Raw genomic sequence first — 23,204 nt, 5'->3', positions numbered from 1 at the left:
TCAAACTGTGATTAACAAATGGAAAATCAGGGGCTCTGTAAAAACCACACCACAATCAGGTAGACCAACAAAAATGTCAGCCACAACTGCCAGGAAAATTGTTCAGGATCCAAAGAAAAACCCACAAATAACATCAGCTGAAATCCAGAACTCACTGAAAACTCGCGGTGCGGCTGCTTCAAGATGCACAATAAGGAGGCACTTGAAGAAAGATGATAATTACTTACCGGTAATTGGATTTTCCAGAGCCATGATAGCACCGCACGTGAGCGAGTGTATCTGCCCCAGGCACAGAAAAGGGGCGGCACCTCTCCAAAACCCCAGTGTATTTATAGAACTGCAGAGGTACCCGCCTTATTAACAGACGTATCCATCACCAAACGGGAGCAGCCCCCTTGTGCTGTACATAGCTCATACACCATGAGGTCTATAATAGAAATAGGTGTGTTTGTTTTTTTGGTTTATTTTTTGTTTTTTAATAACATACTTATGAAAGCAGGGAGGGAACTAGCACGCTGTGGTCATGGCTCTGAAAAATCCAATTATCAGTAAGTAATTATCTTTTCCTATCCCATGACGGCACCGTACATGAGAGACTAAAATAGAAGCATGCAAGGGTGGGACCACCGCCGATAGGACCTCTCTACCAAAGGACAGATCCGAAAGCCCCAAATCCAAACAGTAGTGCTTGAAAAAGGTGGAGGGTGATGACCACACTGCGGCCTTACAGATCTGCTCCACTGAGGCATTTGACCTTTCTGCCCAGGAAGTAGATAAAGCCCTAGTAGAATGGGCCCTAATCACCTGAGGAAGGGGCTGTCCTGACTGAGTATGCCCAACTAATGGCCTCCTGTACCCATCTAGCAATAGTGGACCTGGTGGCCGCTCTCCCTTTATTCGGACCGCCAAAAGAGAATAAACATGGTGGAAGATTTCCAAATACCTGAGGACACTTCTCCTGACGTGTAAGGAATGGAAGACCTGCTCCCCCTGTGAGCTAGGATTTTCACAGAAAGAAGGCAAAACAATCTCCTGCCCCCTATGAAATTTGGAATTGAAGGCTGGGTCTGGCTTAAATACTATCCTGTCATCCAGAATAGTGGTAAATGGAGGGGAAATGGAAATGGATTGCAATTCACAAATACGCCTGGCTGAGGTTAATGCCACCAATAAAGCTACCTTAGGGGTGAGGGATTTGATGGAGGCCGCAGTGATGGGTTCAAATGGAGGTCTTGTGAGGGTATTCAGTACCAAATTAAGATCCCAGGGGGCTATCTTAGGACCCACCAGTGGCCTAGATGTAAATGAGGCCCTGATGAACCTGCGCAACCAAGGATGATCAGCAACTTTCCTGTCAAAGAGTGCGCATAAAGCTGATACTTGTACATTTAGTGTACTGGTAGACAGACCCCTTCCAAGGCCGTTTTGCAGAAATTCCAACACGTCCGACAGAGGGACCTTGCGGCTGCCCCGATAGTCTAAGTCCCGAGAATTCAAGGAATTTCTCCCACAATGCAGCATATTTGGTAGAGGTTACTTGTTTCCTGCTACTGAGAAGCGTGGACACTAAGTTTGGTGAGAACCCCCTGGCCGTCAGAATGCCCCTTTCAAGTTCCAGGCTGTTCGGTGTAACCTTTCCACTTGAGGATAAAGGGTCGGCCCCTGAGAGAGAAGATCGTGTGTGTCTGGCAGAATCCAGGGTCTGATACAGACAGTATTCTCAGCCATGTAAACGAGGCCCATCTGGGCCAGAAGGAGGCAATCATGAGGACTCTGGCCTTCTCCCTCTGAATTTTCCTTGACACTAGTGGAAAGGATGGAAAGGCGTATGGCAATTGGAAGTCCCATGTCTGCAGAAGTAAGTCTATTCCCTCCGGTTCTCCCCTCGGACCTAGGGAAAAGTATCCGTCTGTCGATTCCCTTGATTTGCAAACAAATCTATTTCTGGTGTACCCCAGAGTCTACACAGATCTGATGAAAAACGTCCTGGTTGAAACTCCATTCTGTTTGGCTTAATCTGTGACGGCTCAGGTAGTTGGTTACGATGTTGTCTGAACCCTTGAGATGACGTGCCTTGAGTGGTCGCAGGCTCTCCTCTGCTCTCCTGAAAATCTTCTGTTTCCATCATCAGAGATCTCGACCTGGTGTCGCTTTTATGATTCAGGTAGGCCATGACCGTGCTGTTGTCTGACAAGATAAGTACATTTTCTCCTGCAATGTCTTCCAGAACTACCTGTATCACTTTAACTGCTGTCAGCTAATTCAAGTCCGAGGAGCCGTCCCTGAAGGCTAGGTCCCACTCCCCCTGTAGGTATTGATCTTTCAGATGGTCTCCCCAACCCATTGGGCTTGCGTCCGTGGTGATAACTACTGCATGTTTGTCTGTTATGATCCGGAACCATGGAAGACCACCATAAATCATTGGTAAAAGATGACAAGAGCATTGGCAACTAATCTGGCCGCCATCCCCTTACTAACCATCACAACTAGAAGTAGCCGAGGGGTGAACTAACATCCTGTGCACCGCGAACCCAGCCGGAGAACTAGCTATCCTAAAGGAAGGAAAGATGAATAACTCTCTGCCTCAGAAATAGACCGTAAAGGTATAGCAAGCCCCCCACATTCAAAGACTGCGGTGATATAGGAAAACAAAATACACAGATAGATGATAGGAGTAGCAAAAGGTGAGGCCCTACTGACTAAATAGGACAGGACAGGAAAGGGACTGATGGTGGCCAGAGAAAAACTCTGCAAAAATCCAACAACCTGATAGTACAAAAGAAGGGAATTTTGTTACTTACCGTAAATTCCTTTTCTTCTAGCTCTTATTGGGAGACCCAGACGATTGGGGTATAGCTACTGCCCTCTGGAGGCCACACAAAGCACTACATTAAAAGTGCAAGGCCCCTCCCCCTCTGGCTATACCCCCCCCCGTGGTATCACGGGTTCTCCAGTTTTAGTGCCAAAGCAAGAAGGAGGAAGCCAATAACTGGTTTAAACAAATTAACTCCGAATAACATCGGAGAACTGAAAAACCGTTCAACATGAACAACATGTGTACCCGCAAACAACAAAAAAACATCCCGAAGGACAACAGGGCGGGTGCTGGGTCTCCCAATAAGAGCTAGAAGAAAAGGAATTTACGGTAAGTAACAAAATTCCCTTCTTCTTCAGCGCTCTATTGGGAGACCCAGACGATTGGGACGTCCAAAAGCTGTCCCTGGGTGGGTAAAGAAATACCTCATGTTAGAGCTGCAAAACAGCCCTCCCCTACGGGGGTGTCACTGCCGCCTGCAGGACTCTTCTACCTAAGCTGGCATCCGCCGAAGCATAGGTATGCACCTGATAATGCTTGGTGAAAGTGTGCAGACTGGACCAGGTAGCTGCCTGGCACACCTGTTGAGCCGAAGCCTGGTGACGTAATGCCCAGGACGCACCCACGGCTCTGGTTGAGTGGGCTTTTAGCCCTGAAGGAACCGGAAGCCCCGCAGAACGGTAGGCCTCTAGAATTGGTTCTTTGATCCATCGAGCCAGGGTGGCTTTAGAAGCCTGCAACCCCTTGCGCGGACCAGCGACAAGGACAAAAAGTGCATCGGCACGGCGCATGGGCGCCGTGCGGGAAATGTAGATTCTGAGTGCTCTCACCAGATCTAGCAAACGTAAGTCCTTTTCATACCGGTGAACCGGATGAGGACAAAACGAAGGCAAGGATATATCCTGATTAAGATGAAAAGAGGATACGACCTTAGGGAGAAACTCCGGAATAGGGCGCAGCACTACCTTGTCCTGGTGGAACACCAGGAAGGGAGCCTTGGATGACAGAGCTGCCAGCTCAGACACTCGCCGAAGCGATGTGATCGCAACAAGAAACGCCACTTTCTGTGACAGCCGAGAAAAGGAAACTTCCTTCAGAGGCTCGAAGGGCGGCTTCTGGAGAGCAACTAGTACCCTGTTCAGATCCCATGGATCTAACGGCCGCTTGTACGGGGGCACAATATGACAGACCCCCTGCAGGAACGTGCGCACCTTAGAAAGACGTGCTAGACGCTTCTGAAAAAACACGGATAGTGCCGAAACTTGCCCTTTAAGGGAGCTGAGCGACAAGCCCTTTTCTAACCCCGATTGCAGGAAGGAAAGAAACTTGGGCAATGCAAATGGCCAGGGAGACACTCCCTGAGCAGAGCACCAGGATAAGAAAATCTTCCACGTTCTGTGGTAGATCTTAGCCGAATTCGACTTTCTAGCTTGTCTCATTGTGGCAACGACTCCTTGAGATAATCCTGCAGATGCTAGGATCCAGGACTCAATGGCCACACAGTCAGGTTCAGGGCCGCAGAATTCTGATGGAAAAACGGCCCTTGGGACAGTAAGTCTGGTCGGTCTGGCAGTGACCACGGTCGACCGATCGTGAGATGCCACAGATCCGGATACCACGACCTCCTCGGCCAGTCTGGAGCGACGAGTATGATGCGGCTGCACTCGGATCTGATCTTGCGTAGCACTCTGGGCAAGAGCGCCAGAGGCGGAAACACGTATGGGAGCTGAAACTGCGACCAATCTTGAACCAAGGCGTCTGCCGCCAGAGCTCTTTGATCGCGCGACCTCGCCATGAATGCCGGGACCTTGTTGTTGTGCCGGGATGCCATTAGGTCGACGTCCGGCACTCCCCAGCGGCGACAGATTTCCTGAAACACGTCCGGGTGAAGGGACCATTCCCCTGCGTCCATGCCCTGGCGACTGAGGAAGTCTGCTTCCCAGTTTTCTACGCCTGGGATGTGAACCGCGGATATGGTGGATGCTCTGTCCTCCACCCACAATAGAATGCGCCGGACTTCTTGGAAGGCTTGCCGACTGCGCGTCCCTCCTTGGTGGTTGATGTATGCCACCGCTGTGGAGTTGTCCGATTGGATTCGGATCTGCTTTCCTTCCAGCCACTGTTGGAAGGCCAGTAGAGCAAGATACACTGCTCTGATCTCCAGAACATTGATCTGAAGGGTGGACTCCTGCGGAGTCCACGTCCCCTGAGCCCTGTGGTGGAGAAATACTGCTCCCCACCCTGACAGACTCGCATCTGTCGTGACTACTGCCCAGGATGGGGGCAGGAAGGATCTTCCCTGAGACAATGAGGTGGGAAGGAGCCACCATTGTAGGGAGTCCTTGGCCGTCTGGGAAAGCGAGACTTTCCTGTCCAGGGACGTTGACTTCCCGTCCCATTGGCGGAGAACGTCCCATTGAAGTGGGCGCAGATGAAACTGCGCAAAGGGAACTGCTTCCATGGCTGCCACCATCTTCCCTAGGAAATGCATGAGGCGCCGCAAGGGATGCAACTGGCCCTGCAGAAGAGATTGCACCCCTGTCTGTAGTGACCGCTGCTTGTTCAGCGGAAGCTTCACTATCGCTGCTAGAGTATGAAACTCCATGCCAAGATACGTTAGTGATTGAGTCGGTGATAGGATCGACTTTGGAAAGTTGATGATCCATCCGAAAGACTGTAGGGTCTCCAGCGTAGCAATCAGGCTGTGCTGACATGCCTCTTGAGAGGGAGCTTTGACCAATAAATCGTCTAGGTAAGGGATCACCGAGTGTCCCTGAGAGTGCAAGACTGCTACCACCGCCGCCATGACCTTGGTGAAGACCCGTGGGGCTGTTGCCAGACCCAATGGCAGAGCTACGAACTGAAAATGGTCGTCTCCTATCACAAAACGTAGAAAACGTTGATGTTCTGTAGCAATTGGCACGTGGAGATAAGCATCTTTGATGTCTATTGAGGCAAGGAAGTCTCCTCTGGACATTGAGGCAATGACAGAACGCAGGGTTTCCATCCGGAACTTCCTGGCGTGCACATGTTTGTTGAGCCGTTTTAGGTCCAGAACAGGACGGAACGAGCCGTCCGTTTTTGGAACCACAAAGAGATTGGAGTAAAACCCTTGCCCTTGTTCCTGAGGAGGGACTGGGATCACCACTCCTTCCGCTCTTAGGGAGCCCACCGCCTGCAGCAGAGCATCTGCTCGGTCTGGATGTGGGGAGGTTCTGAAGAACCGAGCTGGAGGACGAGAATTGAACTCGATTCTGTACCCGCGAGACAAAATGTCCGTCACCCACCGGTCTTTGACCTGTGACATCCAAATGCCGGAAAAACGGGAGAGCCTGCCCCCGACCGGCGATGCGGAGGGAGGGGGCTGGAAGTCATGAGGTAGCCGCTTTGGAAGCGGTACCTCCATTTGCTTTCTTGAGGCGCGTGTGAGCCCGCCACGAATCTGAGTTTCTTTGCGTCCTCTGAGTCCCTTTGGACGAGGTAAATGGTGTCTTGCCCGAACCTCGAAAGGACTGAAACCTCTGCTGCCACTTTTTATGCTGAGGTTTGGTTGTTCTGGGTTGTGGTAAAGAGGAGTCTTTACCCTTAGACTGCTTAATGATATCAGCCAATGGCTCGCCAAACAGTCTATCTCTAGATAAAGGCAAACTGGTTAAACATTTTTTGGAACCAGCATCTGCTTTCCAGTCCTTTAACCACAAGGCTCTGCGCAAAACTACCGAATTGGCGGACGCCATTGAGGTGCGACTGGTAGATTCTAGGACCGCATTGATAGCGTAAGACGCAAACGCCGACATCTGCGTGGTAAGGTGCGCCACTTGCGGCACTGCTGGATGTATGATAGCATCCACTTTTGCTAAGCCAGCTGAAATAGCCTGGAGTGCCCATACGGCTGCGAATGCCGGAGCAAACGACGCGCCGATAGCTTCATAGACAGATTTTAACCAAAGGTCCATCTGTCTGTCATTGGCATCTTTAAGTGAAGCGCCGTCCTCCACTGCAACTATGGACCTAGCTGCGAGTTTGGAAATCGGGGGGTCTACCTTTGGACACTGTGTCCAGCGCTAGACCACCTCAGGGGGGAAAGGGAAACGCGTATCTTTAGATCGTTTAGAGAAACGCCTTTCTGGGTGAGCGTCGTGCTTCTGGATTGATTCTCTGAAGTCAGCGTGATCCAACAAAGCACTCAATTTACGCTTGGGATAAAGGAAACGAAACTTCTCCTGCTCCGCAGCCGCCTCTTCTGCTGAAGGGGCTGGGGGAGAAATATCCAACAGCCTATTGATGGCTGAGATAAGGTCGTTTACCATGGCATCCCCATCAGGGGTATCCAGGTTGAGAGGGGTTCCAGGAATGGATTCCTGATCACTCTCATCAGACACATCACAGGGAGACTGATTGCGCTGAGACCCTGAGCAGTGTGATGACGTCGAGGGTCTTTCCCAGCGAGCTCGCTTAGGGTGGCTGGGGCTATCATCTGAGTCATAATCCTCGGCCTGTGAAGCCGGGGACCCCCCTGTGGGCTGGATTAATTCCAAGTGAGGGGGACCTGAGGACAGAGGCCTCGCCGTGCCCAAAGACTGAGCCCCATGCATAGATTGCAAGGTTTCAAGGATTTTTGCCATAGAGACAGACATATTATCAGCAAAAACTGCAAAGTCTGTCCCTGTCACCGGGGCAGGACTTACAGGCGTCTCAGCCTGGGTCACTCTCCCTCCTGACTCCGGCTGGCGAAGCAGCACCGGGTCGGAGCATTGCACACAATGGGGGTCATCGGAGCCTGCTGGTAGATTAGCCCCACATGCAGCACCCGCAGTATACACAGCCCTAGCCTTGGCAGCCTTGCGTTTTGAGGATGGCATGTTGTTGCTTCCACAGAGTGATCTGGGAGATGCAGCCAGAAGCGACCTCACAGTGCAAGAAATACAATATCTCTATATCCTACACAGTACACCGATACACCGTGAGGCACTAGAGGGACCAGCACAGAAAAATCGCTTACCGCCCGCTTAAAAAGCGGGTGTGTGGTCGCCAGATAGCCCCTAGTCCAGGTCTCCCAGAGCCTTGCGTCCTTCCTCCAGCCAGACTGCATGTAATGGCTGCCGGCGTCCTGAGAGAGAAGGGGGGCGGGCCCTGGGCGTTCCTGGCTAAGAGCGGGAAGCCTGCTTCCCTCTGTGCCTAGTGTGAGGGCTGGAGCATGTAAATCAGGCTCCAGCCCTCGTCGCTGCTAGCGAACAGCGTCTCTCCCCTACCCTGAATGACAGGGTGGGGGCGGGAACGAATCGGAGCTGCCGGCGTCCTAGGCCCAAAAAGCCGGGGACTCAATTTATAACCGCCGCCGCCGTAAAAGCGCGGACGGCGGATCCCCGGCGCACCACAAGTCACAGCAGCGCCGCCCGGTCCAGAGGGGGTCGGCGCTGCGTTCCCATACACAAACAATCCCCCAGTAATCTGTAGGGACACTAACTCCAACGTTGCGGTCCCCGGCGCACTACAACACCCAGCCAGCCCGGAGTGTGTCTGTGCCTGCCGGGGACACAGAGTACCTGTATGATGCAGGGCCTGTCCCTGATCGTACTCCTGCTCCGTCTCCATCAGGTTCTAATGGGTCTGTGGATGGAGCCCGGCGTCAGAGCTGAGAGGCCGGCAGGATCCCACTTCCACAGAGCCCTACCAGGGGATGTGGAAGGAAAACAGCATGTCAGGCTCCAGCCCTGTACCAGCAATAGGTACCTCAACCTTACAACACCATCCAGGGGTGAGAAGGGAGCATGCTGGGGACACTATATGTGTCCTCTTTTCTTCCATCCGAAATAGTCAGCAGCTACTGCTGACTAAAATCTGTGGAGCTATGCATGGAATGTCTGACCTCCTTCGCACACAAAGCTAAAACTGGAGAACCCGTGATACCACGGGGGGGGTATAGCCAGAGGGGGAGGGGCCTTGCACTTTTAATGTAGTGCTTTGTGTGGCCTCCAGAGGGCAGTAGCTATACCCCAATCGTCTGGGTCTCCCAATAGAGCGCTGAAGAAAAAGCCCTCAGATCGCTAGATCTGAACTCCGTCCTATACCAGGCGCTCTTGTCATACCAATGAACAGAAAGCAGGAATCATTACAAATTCAACGCATTCAAAGCAACAAACACATGGACTTATAGGAGCAATACTCCAAACATAGCTGCAGGGAGATTCCCTGCTAAGCAACAGAGAGAAAAAAATCTGTATATATGTATATACATATATGAGAAACGGGTTTCAGCTGCGCTAAAAACCACTGTTACCAAGGTGTTGATTAAAATCTCTTTTTTATTACAGTAATCCAACGCGTTTCAGAGACATGTACATTTTCTCTTTTTCCCTGAAGGAGACGGCTGTCTCTGAAACGCGTTGGATTACTGTAATAAAAAAGAGATTTTAATCAACACCTTGGTAACAGTGGTTTTTAGCGCGGCTGAAACCCGTTTCTCATATATGTATATACATATATACAGATTTTTTACTACGTCCATTACGGGGCCGCTGCTTTCAACCACGCTGACACTCACATGCTTTTCAAGGGGTTGTGACTGGCACAACCTCATCAGGTGAGTGTGTTCATCTTTATCTTTTTACACGGTTAATAGGGTAAGACCCTATTTGCGCCTTTGTCTCCCCTTCTCAAGCAACAGAGAGGGAAGATCCCTGCATGCAAATAAACTGAAAACAACCACAGTAAATGACAAACTCAGATAAGAACAAAAAGAACCAAACAAAAATAAAGGGCCAAGAACTTATCTGGGGTAGATGTGGTCTGGAGAAGGATGAAGCAAGCTGGTGAACAAAGAACTGACATTTTAAATAAGCAGAGAGATAGCAATGGAAACGCCCATTGCTCAACACACCTGGTCTCTGTCCAAACCATTCCTGGCCACAAGAGGGAGCCTCACTGCAGCCAAAGCATAACTGACATTCACAACATTTGTCGTTCCAGGGAACTCCATTCCTCAGGCTTCTGGTGTGGAACTGAGCCAATTGGACTGCAGGAATCGTGGATGTTAGGGAACCTAACAAAGACATTGCTAGCCTCAGTGATATGTTCGGTCGTTCCTGTGCTGATAGGACCTTTTGTTTTAGTTTTATTATTCTTTCCGTCGGGAGGAAACGATATTGACGCACAGAGTCCAGAGTGATGCCCAAAAATATGTGAACTTGGGCGGGGTGCTATTTTGATTTTGCTTTGAGATCGGATAGGACTGAGGAGACTTGGTTGACGGCCACCAAACAATCCCTTTCTGACTTTCCCACGATTACAAAGTCGTCCAGGTAAGGGACAATTAGAATATCCTTTTTCTTCAAACAGAATGCTACATCCGCCACCATCTTGGTGAAAACCCTTGGGGCTGCTGAAATGCCGAACGCGAGGCACAGGTACTGCAGGTGAGTCAGTTCCCCTTTGTTTACTGCCAGCCTTAGATATTTTTGGTGTTCTTTGTGGATCGGGAAGTGACAGTACGCATCTGTCGGGTCTACCATCTCCATGTAGCAGAGGGGGAATAGTAGTCCCACTGCTGACTTCAGGGTCTCCATCTTAAACCTCTCCACTACCAAATAGCGGTTCAGAGATCTTAAATTGAAGATGGTCCGAAAGGACCCATCGGGTTTTTTTGTTATTAGGAATAGGTTGCTGTAATACCTCGCTCCCCAATCTGACTCTGGCACACTGATTAAAACCTATTTTTCCAATAAGGAGAGGACTTCCTGTTCTAGTGCCCCCTGCTTTTTTGTGGCTACCTAGAAACTTATTACCCGCTGTAGAAGGAGGGAAGAAAAGGTCAGCCTGAGACCCAGGGAGACAGTATGTAGAACCCAGGCCGAGGCTAAAAGAGCCTTCCATGGGGGAAAAAGTGACTTAACCTTCCTCCCACCTGGGACTTGGCGTCATTGCCTCTTATAGGTTCCTTTATAGGAGGGCTTGTTGAATAGAACATCTTTTGTCTGGGCCTTATCTTGTGCCCAAGGGCGGCCCCAGTTATCCTTTTGTCTCTCTCTACCCTCTCTCCCTCCTGAACTCCAAAAGGAACCTCTGACCCTGAACCTCGAGAGGGCGGGGAATATTTGCTTTTCGTCCGCAGCGTTTCCCAGGATCTCATCTAAGGCCACTCCAAATATATACTCTCCTTGGCACGGCACCCCACAATATTTCATTTTTGATTGGAAGTCTGCGTTCCAAGTTTAAGCCATAACGCCCACCTACTGGAATTAGAAAGTGCACAGGCGGCTAATCTGACCCCATCTACCAAAGCATCGCCAAGGAAATTTGCTGCCTTCTGAATAGTGGGCAGGGCCTCTAATAATCTTCCCCTAGCATCTGTCCCTAATCTGGACCTCCAACTCCTGGAGCCATTTCACGAGGGACCTTGCGGTACAGGTGGCAGCGATGTTAGGTTTGAACGATCCCGCTGCAGCTTCCCAGCTTCCTTTAAGGAAAGCATCTACTTTCTTGTCCAGAGGGTCTTTAAGGGAATCTAAATCTTTGAATGGCAGAGCTATAGTTTTCGAGATCTTGGCATTCGCAGCGTCTATTTTGGGAGCTTTCTCCCAAGACTGGCATAACTCCTCAGGGAAGGGGTAAGTCCATCTAAGAATTTGGGGGACAGACTTTCCTGATCATTTTTTTCCATTCCTTGTTATGCTGAGTAGATTTTTATGGACTGGGAAGACTCCATGCTTACGCTCCTATAGATTGCTAAACATGGAGTCCTGGACTGATCGCTGCTTTTTCGGGGATTCCACCCCCATAGTAGCTCTTATGATTTTTAGGAGTTTGCCCGTGTCCTCTGCCCGAAAGCATGATTGATCGTACTCCTCATCAGATGATGATGACTCAGATGTGGACACCAATTCTCCCGACTCCTCCCCGTCTTCCTGAGAGCTATCTTCAGATGGAGACTGAGCTTTACTGGTGGATGCGGCGGGGACTCCTACAAGGCTCATCTCCCTCTTCACTGTATTTTTAAGGACCTAATTTCCTGCAACATGCCCGGAGATTCCTCCGCCACTGTCTTTCCAATACATGGTTGGCAGAGCTTCTTTTCGTATGATCGTGGACGGGACTTCTTGTACAAACACACGTGCCCTATGTTTGGTCTTTGCTACCGCTTTCTTGACCTGAATTTATTAGCGACAAAAAGAAAGAGGGGAGAGGGCAGGGTCAGTACATGTCGTGGGAGATCACACTTACTCGTCCTGAGCCCAGGCAGTTACTGCGGTAGGAGCACGTTTGGGGTCTTCTGCAGCAACGCTAGGCGATGAGGGAGGTTCCATCTTGGAGGCCACGTCACCAATAAAGGCCACAGGAACATGAGGATCTTTGATTCCCACCTGTTTTGAATCTGACAGGCTCCGCGCCTCCGATCTAGGAGATGGCCTGTGACGCCATCCCTGGTGTGCACCATCACAGCCGCTCCCATGAGCCCTCACCTCACTGAAAGTGGTAGCTGGGTTCTCGCCTGCGCACACGGCTGAGTGCTTCCCCCAGCGCATGACGTTGCCTGTGGCTCTGCCCTCCTGATCTCCGGACGCGGCCACGGTGTCACTGCTCCAGCTGCCCACATAGAGGAACAAGCCCCGGCCCGCGACTCCTGCCCTGAAGGCAACCCGTGGCTTCACTGTCCAATGGTTGCCCAGGGAACCCCCGGTTCATGAGACGCTGGGCATGAGGAAGGAGCCGCGCATGCGACCAGCGCGGCTCGTGATACCAGGATCCCAGAGACCTCCGGACCCCCGAGACCCGATCATCTAGAGAAGTCCAGGTAACAGGTATCCTCTTTCAGGAATAAACAAACACACTGGGGTTTTGGAGAGGTGCCGCCCCTTTTATTTTTCAGAAAGGTTTCCTGTTCCTGGGGCGGATACACTCTCTCATGTACGGTGCTGTCATGGGATAGGAAAAAATGGACTGCATGGTCAAGTCGCCAGAAGAAAGCCATTACTGCGCAAATGTCACAAAGTATCTCGCTTACAATACGCCAAACAGCCCAGAGACAAGCCTCCAAACAGCCCAGAGACAAGCCCCCAAACAGCCCAGAGACAAGCCCCCAAACAGCCCAGAGACAAGCCCCCAAACAGCCCAGAGACAAGCCCCCAAACAGCCCAGAGACAAGCCCCCAAACAGCCCAGAGACAAGCCCCCAAACAGCCCAGAGACAAGCCCCCAAACAGCCCAGAGACAAGCCCCCAAACAGCCCAGAGACAAGCCCCCAAACAGCCCAGAGACAAGCCCCCAAACAGCCCAGAGACAAGCCCCCAAACAGCCCAGAGACAAGCCCCCAAACAGCCCAGAGACAAGCCCCCAAACAGCCCAGAGAAAAGCCCCCAAACAGCCCAGAGAAAAGCCCCCAAACAGCCCAGAGAAAAGCCCCCAAACAGCCCAGAGAAAAGCCCCCAAACAGCCCAGAGAAAAGCCCCCAAACAGCCCAGAGAAAAGCCCCCAAACAGCCCAGAGAAAAGCCCCCAAACACCCCAGAGAAAAGCCCCCAAACACCCCAGAGACAAGCCCCCAAACACCCCAGAGACAAGCCCCCAAACACCCCAGAGACAAGCCCCCAAACACCCCAGAGACAAGCCCCCAAACAGCCCAGAGACAAGCCCCCAAACAGCCCAGAGACAAGCCCCCAAACAGCCCAGAGACAAGCCCCAAACAGCCCAGAGACAAGCCCCCAAACAGCCCAGAGACAAGCCCCCAAACAGCCCAGAGACAAGCCCCCAAACAGCCCAGAGACAAGCCCCCAAACAGCCCAGAGACAAGCCCCCAAACAGCCCAGAGACAAGCCCCCAAACAGCCCAGAGACAAGCCTCCAAACAGCCCAGAGACAAGCCTCCAAACAGCCCAGAGACAAGCCTCCAAACAGCCCAGAGACAAGCCTCCAAACAGCCCAGAGACAAGCCTCCAAACAGCCCAGAGACAAGCCTCCAAACAGCCCAGAGACAAGCCTCCAAACAGCCCAGAGACAAGCCTCCAAACAGCCCAGAGACAAGCCTCCAAACAGCCCAGAGACAAGCCCCCAAACAGCCCAGAGACAAGCCCCCAAACAGCCCAGAGACAAGCCCCCAAACAGCCCAGAGACAAGCCCCCAAACAGCCCAGAGACAAGCCCCCAAACAGCCCAGAGACAAGCCCCCAAACAGCCCAGAGACAAGCCCCCAAACAGCCCAGAGACAAGCCCCCAAACAGCCCAGAGACAAGCCCCCAAACAGCCCAGAGACAAGCCCCCAAACAGCCCAGAGACAAGCCCCCAAACAGCCCAGAGACAAGCCCCCAAACAGCCCAGAGACAAGCCCCCAAACAGCCCAGAGACAAGCCCCCAAACAGCCCAGAGACAAGCCCCCAAACAGCCCAGAGACAAGCCCCCAAACAGCCCAGAGACAAGCCCCCAAACAGCCCAGAGACAAGCCCCCAAACAGCCCAGAGACAAGCCCCCAAACAGCCCAGAGACAAGCCCCCAAACAGCCCAGAGACAAGCCCCCAAACAGCCCAGAGACAAGCCCCCAAACAGCCCAGAGACAAGCCCCCAAACAGCCCAGAGACAAGCCCCCAAACAGCCCAGAGACAAGCCCCCAAACAGCCCAGAGACAAGCCCCCAAACAGCCCAGAGACAAGCCCCCAAACAGCCCAGAGACAAGCCCCCAAACAGCCCAGAGACAAGCCCCCAAACAGCACAGACACAAGCCTCCAAACAGCACAGACACAAGCCTCCAAACAGCCCAGAGACAAGCCTCCAAACAGCACAGACACAAGCGTCCAAACAGCACAGACACAAGCGTCCAAACAGCACAGAGACAAGCCTCCAAATGTCTGGAACAAGGTAATTTGGACAGATGAGACCAAGATTGAAATTTTTGGCCACAACCATAAACGTTACTTTTGGAGAGGAGTCAACAAAGCCTATGATGAAAGAAACACCATTCCTACTAAAAAGCACGAAAGTGGATCGCTGATGATGTGGGGATGTGTGAGCTACAAAAGGCACAGGAAACTTGGTAAAAGTTGAAGGAAAGATTAATGCAGCACGTTATCAGCAAATACTGGAGGCAAATTTGCACTCATTAGCCCGGAAGCTGCGCATAGGACGTACTTGGACATTCCAACATGACAATGATCAAAACCACAAGGCCAAGTCGACCCGTCACTAGCTACAGCAGATCAAAGTGAAGGTTCTGGAGTGGCCATCTCAGTCTCCTGACCTCAATATCATTCACTCTGGGGGAACTCAAGCAAAGCGCAGTTCATGCAAGAAAGCCCAGGAATTTACAAGAACTAGAGGCGCCAAGAATGGGCAGCTTCACCATCTGACCAAGAAGAATGGGCAGCTTATCATCTGAGAAAATAAAGAGCCTCATCTACAACTGCCACAAAAGACTTCAAGCTGTTATTGATGTTCGAGAGGGCAATACACGGTAGTAAGAACTGGGGGATGGGAACTTTTGAGCACAACTGTACAGATCTGGTCCAGGGCTCAGCGCCATCTACCTGATGAGTCTCCGGGACATTGTGCTTCTCCTCTGGACAGTCCTGGGGACACAGAGGATGGGGACATCTCGCTGGGGGATTTGTTTCCATGAGTCCATCTGTAGGAAACACACAGTGATGGAATAGATAGATGATGGGGTACTACCGTGTTTTACCCAAACATAAGACCCACCCCAAAAAAAAACCCTAGTTTCGGTTCATCATACTAATACTATCCTGTATAAGCCTTGGACGGCCATTGCAGGATATGTACCTTTTACTGCTGTACGTTGCCCCATTGTGTTTGTGTAAGCCCCGGAAGTTTAGAGTCACATGCCGGCTAGTGAATGTAATGGATATTCACCCCCCTCCCCTGCTCACCCCTCTGCGCTGTGTCAGTGATTCAGCCAGGCTGCCATATTACTGCCTGAGAATGTCAGCGCTATGCTCACACTAGCCGGCGGCTCTTCTCCCCCGAGCGTGTCAGTGTGTATTTCTATGCAGAAAACTGGCTCAGGTGAGGAGCCACCGGCCGCTCCGAGGATCGCGATACCATCCTTACCAGTAATACGGAATCTGAGTGAATCACTGACGCGGCACAGAGGGGAGGGAGAAGGGGGTAAACATTCATTTTACATTAAAAGGCGATCCAAACTCTGAGACAAATACAAAATATAGAACATCCCCAAAAAATAAGGCCTAAAGCAACTTTTAGAACCAAAAGTAATATAAGCCCCTGTCTCATTCTCAGAGGAAACACGGTAGTAGGCGACCACAGAACAGACAGGACCGTCTCCCCTCCTCACCCTGCGGATCGGCCCATATAGCGAGCGCCTCCTGTGCTCCATGTATAACGGCAACCTGAATATCCATCAGATCTTCACCCTGAGAAGAAACATGTCAATGAGCTCCGGTCCAATCACTTTATGGTCAGATGTTGTGGAGACGTCAGCGCCATCTACCTGATGAGTCTCCAGGACATTGTGCTTCTCCTCTGGACAGTCCTGGGGACACAGAGGACGGGGACATCTCTCTGGGGGATTTCTCCTCCTGGATCCATCTGTGGAGACACAAAGACATTATATAAGTGTCTGGCCGTGTATCTGTCTGTATCTCACTGCTGCTAATTTCATATATCAAATACTAAGCTAAAGCATTGTGGTCCTCACCGCATGGGCAGCGTCAACAGCAAAGGTAGAGGATAGATCACTATGTCATAGATCGTATTCCAAAGGAATCCACAACCTTATACCATGGATATAATGGAAATGACAGAGCGGCCGACAGTGAAGACCCTCAGACACAGCAGCCGATAAAAATAACTCTAGACGCGGCCCCCAGTAATATGCAAGAAGATTCCATACAAAGTATATACATATATGTTAATGCATACCATGTGATGTCACCGACCGCTGCTCCTCCACCACCACCGCCTCGTACCGCTCCTTGTGTCCTTCCAGATACTCCCACTCCTCCATGGAGAGAAAGACAGCGACGTCCTGACACCTTATAGGAACCTGACAACAACGACACCGACATCACCCAGAATCCTCCAGTGCTTCCTGTATAATGTCCCAGCAGTCACCTCTCCCCTCATCACCCAGAATCCTCCAGTGCTGCCTGTGTAATGGCCCAGCAGTCACCTCTCCCCTCATCCCCCAGAATCCTCCAGTGCTTCCTGTATAATGCCCAGCAGTCACCTCTCCCCTCATCACCCAGAATCCTCCAGTGCTTCCTGTATAATGTCCCAGCAGTCACCTCTCCCCTCATCACCCAGAATCCTCCAGTGCTTCCTGTATAATGTCCCAGCAGTCACCTCTCTCCTCATCACCCAGAATCCTCCAGTGCTTCCTGTATACTGTCCCAGCAGTCACCTCTCCCCTCATCACCCAGAATCCTCCAGTGCTTCCTGTATAATGTCCCAGCAGTCACCTCTCCCCTCATCACCCAGAATCCTCCAGTGCTTCCTGTATAATGTCCCAGCAGTCACCTCTCCCCTCATCACCCAGAATCCTCCAGTGCTTCCTGTATAATGTCCCAGCAGTCACCTCTCCCCTCATCACCCAGAATCCTCCAGTGCTTCCTGTATAATGTCCCAGCAGTCACCTCTCCCCTCATCACCCAGAATCCTCCAGTGCTTCCTGTATAATGTCCCAGCAGTCACCTCTCCCCTCATCACCCAGAATCCTCCAGTGCTTCCTGTATAATGTCCCAGCAGTCACCTCTCCCCTCATCACCCAGAATCCTCCAGTGCTTCCTGTATAATGTCCCAGCAGTCACCTCTCCCCTCATCACCCAGAATCCTCCAGTGCTTCCTGTATAATGTCCCAGCAGTCACCTCTCCCCTCATCACCCAGAATCCTCCAGTGCTTCCTGTATAATGTCCCAGCAGTCACCTCTCCCCTCATCACCCAGAATCCTCCAGTGCTTCCTGTATAATGTCCCAGCAGTCACCTCTCCCCTCATCACCCAGAATCCTCCAGTGCTTCCTGTATAATGTCCCAGCAGTCACCTCTCCTCTCATCACCCAGAATCCTCCAGTGCTTCCTGTATAATGTCCCAGCAGTCACCTCTCCCCTCATCACCCAGAATCCTCCAGTGCTTCCTGTATAATGTCACAGCAGTCACCTCTCCCCTCATCACCCAGAATCCTCCAGTGCTTCCTGTATAATGTCCCAGCAGTCACCTCTCCCCTCATCACCCAGAATCCTCCAGTGCCTCCTGTATAATGTCCCAGCAGTCACCTCTCTCCTCATCACCCAGAATCCTCCAGTGCTTCCTGTATAATGTCCCAGCAGTCACTTCTCCCCTCATCACCCAGAATCCTCCAGTGCTTCCTGTATAATGTCCCAGCAGTCACCTCTCCCCTCATCACCCAGAATCCTCCAGTGCTTCCTGTATAATGTCCCAGCAGTCACCTCTCCCCTCATCACCCAGAATCCTCCAGTGCTTCCTGTATAATGTCCCAGCAGTCACCTCTCCCCTCATCACCCAGAATCCTCCAGTGCTTCCTGTATAATGTCCCAGCAGTCACCTCTCCCCTCATCACCCAGAATCCTCCAGTGCTTCCTGTATAATGTCCCAGCAGTCACCTCTCCTCTCATCACCCAGAATCCTCCAGTGCTTCCTGTATAATGTCCCAGCAGTCACCTCTCCCCTCATCACCCAGAATCCTCCAGTGCTTCCTGTATAATGTCCCAGCAGTCACCTCTCTCCTCATCACCCAGAATCCTCCAGTGCTTCCTGTATAATGTCCCAGCAGTCACCTCTCCCCTCATCACCCAGAATCCTCCAGTGCCTCCTGTATAATGTCCCAGCAGTCACCTCTCCCCTCATCACCCAGAATCCTCCAGTGCTTCCTGTATAATGTCCCAGCAGTCACCTCTCCTCTCATCACCCAGAATCCTCCAGTGCCTCCTGTATAATCTCCCAGCAGTCACCTCTCCCTTCATCCCCCAGAATCCTCCAGTGCTTCCTGTATAATGTCCCAGCAGTCACCTCTCCCCTCATCACCCAGAATCCTCCAGTGCTTCCTGTATAATGTCCCAGCAGTCACCTCTCCCCTCATCACCCAGAATCCTCCAGTGCTTCCTGTATAATGTCCCAGCAGTCACCTCTCCTCTCATCACCCAGAATCCTCCAGTGCTTCCTGTATAATGTCCCAGCAGTCACCTCTCCCCTCATCACCCAGAATCCTCCAGTGCTTCCTGTATAATGTCCCAGCAGTCACCTCTCCCCTCATCACCCAGAATCCTCCAGTGCTTCCTGTATAATGTCCCAGCAGTCACCTCTCCCCTCATCACCCAGAATCCTCCAGTGCCTCCTGTATAATGTCCCAGCAGTCACCTCTCCCCTCATCACCCAGAATCCTCCAGTGCTTCCTGTATAATGTCCCAGCAGTCACCTCTCCTCTCATCACCCAGAATCCTCCAGTGCCTCCTGTATAATCTCCCAGCAGTCACCTCTCCGGTCATCACCCAGAATCCTCCAGTGCCTCCTGTATAATGTCCCAGCAGTCACCTCTCCGGTCATCACCCAGAATCCTCCAGTGCTTCCTGTATAATGTCCCAGCAGTCACCTCTCCGGTCAGCAGCTCAATCATCTTGTTGCTGAGCTCTAGGATCCTCTTCTTGCTCCTCTCATGTATCGGGGGAGGGGCTGTGATGGGGTTCGGGCTCCGCCCTCCTGACTCCTGGAGATGGATGAGGGGAGTCACACAGTCCCCCGGTGTCTTCCTCACTATGGTGTAATCCTGTGGATGGAGACAAATCACTAAATGCCAGATATATAATGAAATCCTGACAGGAATGTGAGGAGTTACCTCTCCGCTCAGCAGGGAGATGACCTCCAGGGAGAGGGTTAATAATCTGCTGCTGATCTCATTCTCATCCATCCTCGGGGATCATTCAGGAGAAGGAGGAAAACTGGATCCGCTGCAGGGATCTCGTGCTGCCGGGGTCTGTGATAAAGGAGAAGCTGCAAATCAGAGGAGAACCACAAATATTGCAGGAGCCTCCGCACTCTCCTCACAGATTCACTACAACACTGCACCGAACCCTCCGCTGTCACCTCACCTGAACTGCAGGAATGTGCTGCTGGCTGATAACAGAGAACAAGAGCTGAGCACACAGGACAGATCTACTTCACTGTCTTCGCTGAAGAACTTGTGATGACGTCACTGTCATGTGATCAGGGGTGGAGCTCACAAGGTGCATTGAAGGACATGTGATGACGTCACTGTCATGTGATCAGGGGCGGGGCTGAAGAGACTGGTATACGATCACAGGAGCTTCACCTCGTCTCTTGGGCTCCGCCCCGATCACATGACAGTGACGTCATCACAGGTCCTGTAGCTGTAGCAGACATTTTTTCCTACGTTGTATGTAGAGTGTACGGGCTCCATCAAGAGATGAGGTAATTTGTCACGTGATGGGGCGTGGTCACAGCAGCCGGACGTTTCTAGACGGAATAAACATTTTTCTAACACCCAATTAACCCCTTAAGGATGAAGCCAGTTTTGTACTTAATGCCCAGGCCATTTTTTGCAATTTTGACCAGTGTCACTTTATAAGGTTATAACTCTGGAATGCTTCAATGGATCCCGGTGATTCTGACATTGTTTTTTCGTGACATATTGGGCTTCGTGTTAGAGGTAAATTTAGGATGATATTTTTTTATTTTATTTGTGAAAAAATCTGAAATTTGACAAAAAAATTAAAAATTTTGCAATTTTCAAACTTTTAATTTTTATGCCCATAAACCGGAGAGTTCTGTCACACAAAACAGTTAATAAATAACATTTCCCACTTGTCTACTTTACATCAGCGCAATTTTTGAAACACATTTTTTTGGGGTTAGGAAGTTAGAAGGGTTCAAAGTTCATCTGCAATTTCCCATTTTTTCAACAAAATTTACAAAACCATTTTTTTAGGGCCCACATCACATTTGAAGTGACTTGGTGACTTGAGAGGCCGAGGTGACAGAAAATACCCAAAAGTGACCCCATTCTAAAACCTGCACCCCTCACTCTGCTCAAAACCACATCCAAGAAGTTTATTAACCCTTCAGGTGCTTCACAGGAACTAAAGTAAAGTAATGTGGAATGAAAACAAATAAAAATTAACATTTTACCTAAAAATGTTGCTTTAGCACTAATTTTCTTACTTTTTCAAGAGGTAACACCAAAACTTGTTCCCCACTTTGTTATGAGCGCGCCGATACCCCACATGTGGTCAGAAACCTCTGTTTGGGTAAATGGGAGGGCTCGGAACAGAAGAAGCAATATTTGAATTTTGGAAAGCAAATTTGGCTGAAATAGATTGCGGGCACCATGTTGCATTTACAGATCCCCTAAGGAACCTAAACAGCAGGAACCCCCCTCAAGTGACCCCATTTTGGAAACTATACCCCTTAAGGCTTCTATCTAGGGGTATACTGAGCATTTTGGACCCACAGGTACTTCACAGATTTTGATAACGTTACTTTGTCATATTGAAAATTGTAATTTTTTTCTCAAAAATGTTGCTTTAGCATCAATTCTCTCACTTTTTCAAGAGGTAATTCCAAAAATTTGACCCAAATGTTTGTTACCCACTTTTTTATGAGTGCGGTGATACCTCACATGTGGTCTGAAACCTTTGTTTGGACAAATGGGAGGGCTTGGAACGAAAGGAGCAAAATTTGAATTTTGGAAAGGAAATTTGGCTGAAAAAGATTGCGGGCACCATGTCGCATTTGGAGGACCCCTAAGGTACGTAAACAGCAAAAAACCACCACAAGTGACCCCATATTGGAAACTAGGCCTCTCAAGGAATTTATCTAGATGTTTGGTGAGTACCCTGCCCCCCAGGTGCTTCACAGAAGTTTATAATGTTGAGCTGTGAAAATAAAAAAATAAAATTTTACCACAAAATTGTTACTTCAACCAGGTAGCTTTTTTTTCACAAGGGTAACAGGAAAAAAAATCACCATGAAATGTATTCTGCAATTTGTCCTGAGTTTGGTGATACCTTATGTGTGGTGGAAATCAACTGTTTGGGCACACGGCAAGTCTTGGAAGGGAAGGAGTGCAATTTGACTGAACATTTGGCTGGAATAATTAGTGGACGCTATGTCGCATTTGGAAAGCCCCTAAAGTGCCTAAACAGTGGAGACCCCCACAAGTGACCCCATTCTGGAATCAAGAAACCTCAAGGCTTTTATCTAGGTGTATATTGAGCATTTTGAATCCACGAATACTTCACAGAATTTGATAAGCTTAGGTTGCCATATTGAAAATTTTCATTTTTTTCACAAAAATGTTTCTTTAGCATCACATTTCTCACTTTTTCAAGAGGCAACAACAAAACGTGGACCCCACAGGTTGTTATCCAATTTCTTGTGAGCGCAGGGATACCCCATATGTGGCCAAAAACCTCTGTTTGGATAAATGGGAGGGCTTGGAATGGAAGGAGCACCATTTGAATTTTGGAAAAGTTGAAATAAATTGCGCGCACCATGTTACATTAGCAGGGCCCCTTGCAGGGGCGTAACGATCGCGGTCGCCACTGCGACCGGGCCCGCAGTGTTATAGGGGCCCGGCACATGCTACAGAGCCGGCTGCCGGGCCCCTATGTGTAGTGCCACTATGTAGTGGCCGACTGCGCGACCGTTAGGGGGCCGGCCTGTGAGTCAGGGGGGCCCAGTGTCTGCAGGGGGGCAGAGGGGCCCCTGACCTGCTGCAGAGCAGAAGTGCTCCTGCACGGCAGACGGAAACCATCCCTACCAGGACCTGCGATGATGTCACGCCCATGTGACTGTGTGGGAGGAGACACAGGAGGCCGGGGAGAAAGCAAGAGAAGATACTTCGAACACATGAGTGGTAATGAGAAAAGAGGGGACATGAGGGCAGGGGCTGCAGGGTGAGTGGGATATGAGGGCTGCAGACTGTGACAGAAGCATGTGAAGGGTGCAGAGTGTTTGAGAGGGGTAAGTTGGGGTACGGGCAGGGTGAGATATGTGGGGCAGGGTGTGTGTGTGATATGGGGGTGCAGGCTGTATAGGGAGCAGGGTGTGTGACATATGGGGGCAGGGGCATAACTACCGCAGTCGCAGGGGTCAGAAGGAGCAGAGAGGTACTTGTTTTTTTATTTTGCTGGCTGCATGACACATATAGGCCCGGGGAAGCTGGCTGCATGACACATGGAGGCCCTGGGGGGGCTGGCTGCATGACACATGGAGGCCCTGGGTAGGCTGGCTGCATGACACATGGAGGCCCTGGGGGCTGGCTGGCAGGCTGCATTACACATAGAAGCCCTGGGGGCTGGCTGCATTACACATAGAAGCCCTGGGGGGGGCTGGATGCATGACACATGGAGGCCCTGGGGGGGCTGGCTGCATGACACCTGGGGGGGGGGGAGCTGGCTG

At 50.8% G+C, this 23,204-nt stretch overlaps 1 pseudogene; it reads right to left on the bottom strand.

The window, feature by feature from the left end:
* The window catches only part of LOC142258007 (uncharacterized), a 63,311-nt pseudogene extending 43,610 nt beyond the window's left edge, over nt 1-19,701 (bottom strand).
* Between the last annotated feature and the right edge of the window lie 3,503 nt (nt 19,702-23,204).

This window comes from Anomaloglossus baeobatrachus, chromosome 1 (assembly GCF_048569485.1).
Source record: "Anomaloglossus baeobatrachus isolate aAnoBae1 chromosome 1, aAnoBae1.hap1, whole genome shotgun sequence".
Taxonomy (NCBI): domain Eukaryota; kingdom Metazoa; phylum Chordata; class Amphibia; order Anura; family Aromobatidae; genus Anomaloglossus; species Anomaloglossus baeobatrachus.
The sequence above is the reverse complement of the archived record's forward strand: the minus strand, read 5'-3'. Positions and strand labels throughout refer to the sequence as shown.